This window comes from Poecilia latipinna, unplaced genomic scaffold (assembly GCF_001443285.1).
Source record: "Poecilia latipinna isolate Pla-1442-1.1 unplaced genomic scaffold, P_latipinna-1.0 Scaffold811, whole genome shotgun sequence".
In the NCBI taxonomy this organism is placed as follows: Eukaryota; Metazoa; Chordata; class Actinopteri; order Cyprinodontiformes; family Poeciliidae; genus Poecilia; species Poecilia latipinna.
In genome coordinates this window covers 1-7,770 of record NW_015113427.1, presented here as the reverse complement: position 1 = coordinate 7,770, position 7,770 = coordinate 1, and the positions used below count along the sequence as shown (strand labels likewise).

At 37.2% G+C, this 7,770-nt stretch overlaps 1 non-coding gene across 1 annotated transcript; it reads left to right on the top strand.

Annotated features, from left to right (window-relative positions):
* Positions 1 to 436: 436 nt before the first annotated feature.
* trnaq-cug (transfer RNA glutamine (anticodon CUG)) lies at positions 437 to 508 on the top strand. The gene has a single exon. It is a non-coding gene; the product is annotated as a tRNA-Gln (tRNA).
* Positions 509 to 7,770: the final 7,262 nt, after the last annotated feature.

Below are 7,770 nucleotides of genomic sequence, written 5' to 3'. Positions count from 1 at the left end.
TCAGAGGAATTAGGCAACAATAACCTCAAACATTCCTACTATCCTAGATCCTGCAATTCCAACGATTGGCCACCAGGTGGCAGTAGGTGATCTTAGAAGAATTAAAGTAGGGCGTAAAAGAAACATTTCGTGCTTTTCTGCCACATTCTCATATTCACCATATTTATTCACATCAAACCACACATAAAATACTCTCAAGGTAAATTCACATCTGTTTGCAATCGACGACGGAGTCTCACCGCTCAAGAAGGCAGCATGCTGGAGGAGCACTGTTACTTACTTACGGAAGTTTTTTTTTATTATTTAAAAACTTTATCCCTATGTTTCTGGTAGAAAAATGACGTTACTTTCCCTGATCACATCTACAATAATGTGAGAAAATGACGGAATACGTGAATTGGATTAAATACCTTGAATTATTTTTGTTTTGTCACGTGGTTCCATGGTGTAATGGTTAGCACTCTGGACTCTGAATCCAGCGATCCGAGTTCAAATCTCGGTGGAACCTAATGTTCTCTTTTCATGTTTTATAAAAATAAATGTAACAAAAACAATATACATTCATAAATACTTCCTCTTTTCAAAGTTGTGTGCATGTCTCTATGTGTTACACAGAATTTGAGAATACTGTGTTGTGTGGCAGAAACAAGCCGTATTTGACAAACCCATGTCAGAGCTATCCTCAGGTATTCTGAGGGTACCTGTTCTGTATTATATTCTTTAACTCAATACAAAACAGTTTTACATCGCATTTCATCAGCATCAAGGTTCTTATAACTCAAAAAATGTCAATGTGTTGCTTATGTAACATCACTTTGCTTCAGGATTACATTGCTTATCCAGATTTGTGACGATTAATTTACAAACTGTTTTCCTTGGACTAATTTGCAGCTGCATCATTTCAGTTACTGTCATCTTCTCAACCTGCCCATTATTGCATGGATAGTAGCACACACAGAACAGTTGCTGTTTTGTTTTTGATCTGCAGCTCATGTTGAGCTACCCTGAGATCAGAGTGTCCCATGCAATGCCATTGCTTTGAATACATCTTCAGGTGAAGGAATAAAATCGGCTTGTCTCGTGTTTCGAGTCTTCTTAATAATTAAAAGTCTTATTTCAGTGACATTGAATGTGGGCTTTTGCTGCAAATTATTCATGTTACATCATGAAGATATTAATGCAGTCATCATAATTGATGAGAAGAAAGCTAAAATAGTCCCTGACCACTGTAAGTTAAGGCAGAAAGAAGCACATAAAATATTCTCACTTCTGCTTAAAGTCAAATTTGATTAACATGAGAAAATAGTTTATGGTTCTAAATGTAATAATGATCAAATCTATAACTACTGTATGCTGATATAACAGAGAACAGACTGTTGTCTATTTAACGCTGCAATCCACTTGATTTTTCAATTCAAAATGGGACATATGGGATTTTTCTACCAGTATTTACCTCTTTTTTTTTTTTTTTTTTTAGAAAATAATGGTAAATATTTTAAAGCAATAAAATTTAATATATTTAATATTTGTCAAACCCCAATAGCGTGAGAAAGACAACAAACATATCGTAAATGCCACATTACGATATGTCGTAATATATCGCAACATAAGATGACAAGATGGAGTCCATCTGAACTCTATGTACTCTTTCTACCAAATTGTATGTCTTCATACTCACCACACGGGGGCAGGATTAGGCTGTACACCAGAAAAGATTGCTTTGAGCTCTTCAGTTCTGCATCAAATGAGAATTTTAAAACCAGCTGGGTACACTTCTTGTTTATTTGGAAACTGAAACTTGCGCTACGTGACAGTGAAATTTTGTCTGACAGCTTTCTAATTAATATATATATATATATAAGCATACTGATGGCACAACATAACAGTGGTAGACAAAAACTCCAGCATAAGTTGTAATTAACTCTCTCATTTGCAGGCCCTTGCAGCCCAAAAGCATTTGGAAAAATTACAGGACAGGTTAAATTATAAGCTAGTTGTGAAGGCAAAAAGCAAACATTTCAATTGTAGTTGTTTCAAGATGGCAGTCCACTTTCATCTAGATCTCATTATTTCCACAGTCCACACCCTGAAAAATCTCACAAGTTAAAAAGAATGCAAAATTATCTACTACTAGTCAGATAACTGCTCACAACCTTTGGCAGCACTCCATTAGCTTTAAAACAAGCAGCTGTAAACATATAATGCAAAAATGATCCAGGACCAGAAAGAGGGGCTGTGAGGTTTGGTGGACAATGATGAGTTTAGCAGGAAGTTGGCCTCCAAGTCAAACTCTGGCAAGGACAACTTGAGCTGGTGTTCTGATGATCTTGGCTCTGCTGTATTGTATCAAAAAATATATGTGCTGAATTTTATACATTGTTTTGAATCATAACACTCAGCTGCACTTTATCATTAGTTGATGCAGTTGGAGGAAAATCAAAACATTGGAAAGGAGTTAGTGAAAATATTAAACAGCAGTGAATTGTGAATTTTTGTAACGTACAACTTCATGATTTAAAATTTCAAATGGTTTTGTGTCACTAATTTATTTATTTTTTGCCATTTTCGCATCTCTGTGGAGGTTGATAATTAAATATGTGATGGCATTTTTCATAATTCTGGGCCCTTTTATTTTTATTTGCTGATTCACATCTTCTAATACAGAAATATGATTTTAATGAACAGCTTCGTGTATGAGCTTGTCTAGCTTTCTCGGAATTAAGTGTGGAGAAACAGTTGGTGTTTCTCCACCGCCTCAAACGTTGATGCTTCTCTCACAGCCGCCAGCGGTGTCATCAGTGACGTCAGTGAGGTTTGTAATCAGTCACGTGGGCAGCGCAGGTCTGGATAAAAACGCTCCCCTGCACTACACCGTATATACATATATATATTTGGATCCTTATGCTCTACAGGATTTTTCCAACACACTAACATAACAAGAATATAAGCGTAAAATTTTTTTAAACAAATAGTCAAAGTGAGCAAAGAGGAAAGCGTTTTAATATTTCTAAGAAACCCGGAGGCGCTGTCATATTCCGCAGGTCACCCTTCCGTCTTCGTGATGTGAGTAAATATTTATTTTTACCGAGTAAAAACGCAAACCTACCTACTGTTTCAATCTGTGCTATTAAGATGTTTATTTATTTCCAACGTGGGAACCAAAATCACATTCCCTCACGTTTGACGTGATCCCGTTAATAGCAATTTAATATTGGATTAATAAGCCGAAAGTAATCGTCGAGGTGGAATTGTTTGAATGTTGTGCAGACACGCAGGAATAACGTGATGTTTTCGCCGTGATTTGTTGTGCGTCCATCGGCTCAACTGAACCGAATGAAGGCGTACTCCGTTGCATCCTGTGTTGATGCTGTGCAAAATGGCTTTAAAAAAAAAAAAAAAAAAAGGATGAAACGCTCAGGGCAGTTATATATTTTTAATTTGATTATTTATTCAATGCAGACATTCCTTCTGCATACAATGCGTGGTTTGCAGGTTAATCCAAGCGTGGCTCTTTTGCGTTTTTTTGTTTTGTTTGTTTTTTTCTATTCCGAGCTCCACCTTGGAGTGTGCTCTCCCTCATCTTTCTGCTCTGTTTGTCTTGGGCGTGTGTGGCCTCTTCATCTAGGAGCTGGGTCTCCCTCTCGGTCAGACAGGAACCATGCAAATGGCCGATGAGGGTGAAGGTTGTCTTTATGGCTAAGAAGGAACAGATGCTGAGTGAAGCAGCCTGCATGTTGTGGTGGTTCCCTCTGCCCATCGTCCCTGCCCCCTCTGTTGTTAGTTCAGCTCTTTAATCCCTGCCCAGCCGTTCTGTCCAGCAGGCGCTGCCTCGGTCTCCTGGATGACATTAATTACAACAATATAACTCAAAGCAGGTCCAGGTTCAAAGCTTGCTTAATAATCGTGTAACATCCAGAGATAATCTGTTTCTAGAGGTCTGTAGTTATGAAGGTTTTATTTATTTATTTTTTTTTTTTTGGGGGGGGGATACCCCCAGAAGGCTATGAAGTTAATACTGTAATGGAAGTGTGGAAAAATGTTTTTGGAATCAAACGGAAATTATCTGTGCTTAGAAGCATTTTACTCGAAGTCAAAGAACAATATTTGTAGTTTTGTCCAGATAAGTTTTTTTTTTTTTCTTGCAGCATTTTAATGCTAAATTGTACATATTATAAAATTTGTGACTACTTGTTTGTTCATTTAGTTCACTTATTTATTTATTTATTTTTTTTGGTAAATTCCAAGAAAATGTATTTAAAAGTAGACATGACAGAAAACATCCACAGTTACAATGCTTTGCGTGTGTGGCAGTCCGAGCTAAAATTACCAAGGTGATGTAAGACCACGTGAAAATATTTCTGAGAAAGAGAACCCTTGGAGTTGAGTCTCTTTGAGGGGGGGAAATAACGGTGATGAAAGATTGGAACTAATTGACAGAAGTGCTTCACAAGTTACTGCTTGGCTAACAGTTGCGGGTGACTCATGTACGCAGTGGATGTGGATGGGGAAGTCGGCTTGTTAGCTGGCGAGAAGAGGAAATCCGCCATGTCCTTATTTGTAGTGAAAATATGAAGAAAAATGTGGTGAATGAAAAACTTGCAGCTCCTGTGGAGCCCATGAGTCACTCAGTGCCAGTCCTGAGCCAACATAACAGGATTGCCCTTATTAAGGCATAGATGAACACGAGCTTTATCTATCTATCTATCTATCTATCTATCTATCTATCTATCTATCTATCTATCTATCTATCTATCTATCTATCTATCTATCTATCTATCCCTTCATTTTGTGCTCAGAATATTGTTTCTGAAATATCATGAAATTATAACTATAAATTATAGGTTGATCTAATGCTTCACCTATTTATGTACATTAGAATAAAAAAGTCAGGATTCATCTGGGAGCAATTTGCCAATTCAGGATATATTTATTAAAAAAAAAAAAATCTAATGTAAATATGTAGAAATAATCTTGACAGCACGACGACTTTTTCAAGCATTTTGCATATGCGATGAACTTGTGAGTAAATGTTGCGGAGGTTGAGACTTTTCAACAGAGACCCATGTTATTCATTTTGGTCAACATGACATAAGTATGAATATGTAGGAAAAAGCAGATAAATGTTCACAGTCACGTGCACGGCTGCACCGACGCATTCGACACATGTTCAGAAAAACGAGAAACAGCTTTTTTTTTGTTTTTGTTTTTGTTGTTTTGATGTGCACAATGTTTTGAAGACCCGAATGAGCAGTTTTGATAATTTCAATTCTGTTCTGAGAAGAAAAGCTGCAATATTAAAATAAAACTCATAAAAATCACACCATAAAACAAAACATGTGGAATAATGATATTCTACTCTAATTACTGAGCAATCAGAATTGTGTTTGTGATTGAGCAGCACAGGCAGAAATGTTCTACATGCACTTCACTTGCTTAGTTTTAATATTGTTGCCATGGTGAGGATTAGCCATAAATTTAGTCTTCTGCTTCCTGTTGAGGGGGAGGAATAGATGGAGTAGGTGTCGTGGTAGCGGAGAGCAGAGATTACATCTTTATTTAATCCAGAACCTCTCAAGTATTATGTGACACATCTGTTGTGCTACCAGATGTGTATCTGTGGCTGAGCACTTATGCAGTAATCACTGAGAACTGGTATTTGCAGGGTGGATTTAGTGTTATGTCACACTAAAGACGAGGTGAATGGGCTGAAGAGCCATTTTTAATATGAAGTAGATTCTCAGCACTGATCAACCAATGCATTCGTGACTTTGAAAAGGAATTTCAGCATCCCTATTCGAGCAACATAGGACACCTAACATGAGGGAAGAATAAACCATATGTCTGCATGAAAATTTGCAAGGAACCTATTTCAGATTTTATATTTTAGAACTTTGTTGACAGCAACATTTGCAAATTCATAATTGGTTCCCGTTTCTTTGGTTTCGTTAACCGGACGTAAAATATTTTTGCGTCTGAAAAATCTAGATGGGGATTTTTTATTTTTATTTTTGTATGCATGAAGGATTCATAATTGTGTCGTGAATTTGTTAAAAACTCCTGCACGTAAAAATGTCAGTCAGTGTTAGAAAAACCAGCTTTCAAAACCTTCTTGTTAATTTACCTGTTTTTTTTCTTCACTTGCATCAAAGGATTTTCTTTGATTCTTAAAATCTGCTCCGCATTGTTGAAAATGGACACGTCAATTTCTTTATAACATTGTTCTCTAGCATATTCTGAAATTCTTAAGGTTATAATAAACATTTTATTTGAAAAACAATATATTTTCTGTGATACAACCAATTTTTCTTTAAATAAATCTGCGGTTGACTGGCTTGTGTTTTGGGAGTTCGGTGTAGATAGCAGATCAGAAATGACTGCTTCACTAACATTTTCTGAACTGGCTTTGACTGCAGGAATGGTTTGTTAAATGCATTAAGCATTAACGATCATACTTCCCGTGTTAGGCAAATCTCAGCATAGAACTACAAGTTTTCACTAGTGGGTTTATTCAAATGATTTGATGCTCCTCATAGTGCTTAAAAATAGAACTAGCGGTGCAACATGAAAACAAGGCCATCTTAAAGGAGGCATCATTTGTTTTTGTCTGATGTTGCCAGCAGCGCGAGAGAATATTTGTAGTGCTACTGAAGAATAATTTAATATAAACAAAGAACATAAGCATATACACATATGTAGGTCTCAAAGCTTTAGATTACAGAATTAAAAACTCATCAGCAAACAAAGGGGAATGCTGGACAGGAACAAATGTCAGAGGAGCCTATCGGGCTGTGAACACTCCAGCGTTGATGAGTCATGATTTATAAAAAAACGCTGCTTCCAATCTGCAGTAAACAAGCCTGTTATGAAATACCGGATATATTGAGTGGAACAATGCCTGCAAATTTTTCTGTAATGATTTCAGTCAAATTCTTAAATTTCATCCCCATTTGCTCCCTGGCTAAACTTTCGTTATTGAGTATCTCTGTCGCGGTTGAAACCTTGCAAAAGGCGTCAAGTCCTCTGAAGGTGAAGTGAGGCCACAGCTTGCTGAGGTCCAGGGTGCTTGAAAGTGACACAACCAGCACAGAGGGAGGGGGAAACACTTTACGTCAACTCACACATATTGCAGCTATGGAAAAACAACAATTAAGCAGTGAGTGTGGGGGGACTGCTGAAAGAGATAAAGCAGGCTCTTCAGATGAAGTAGAATAAGCTGACCCAGTGCTTCCAGGGCTTGCAGGATTCTCTCTGTTCTTTGTGATAAACACACAACAAGCTGTTACACAGGCGCTTCTGATATTTCCTTCATTTATCATGGTGTTGTTGAGGCCTAGAACAAATGTTGCCTGAACATCGACGTTCAAGCTTTGGAAATAAAAGAAGCGTCAGAATGCAGTTTTGAAAACGCTGCACTTTCTATTCTGTTTTTCTTAAGAGATGTGTTTTATTTCACCAAATCAGTCATGGGCCGTGTAGGTCATGAAATGTTTAGCGCATATCAGTGTGAAATATTGTGTTTTTTTTTCCCCAGACAGGAATGTATGTTAAATGCTTCCAGATGCTACATATCCCTGCTTCGTTTCTGCAATATGAAGTGCATTTGTAATGCCCTGAGGGCGGATTGTTTTCTTGCCCTATTGTGCTTCTTTTTGATGTAACATCCCAGATAGCACATGATGTTAAATCAACGTTGAAAAATAGTTAGAATCGTTGATTTTTGGTTGAAGTCGACAAATGACGGTGGATCAACCATCAAACAACCATCCAATC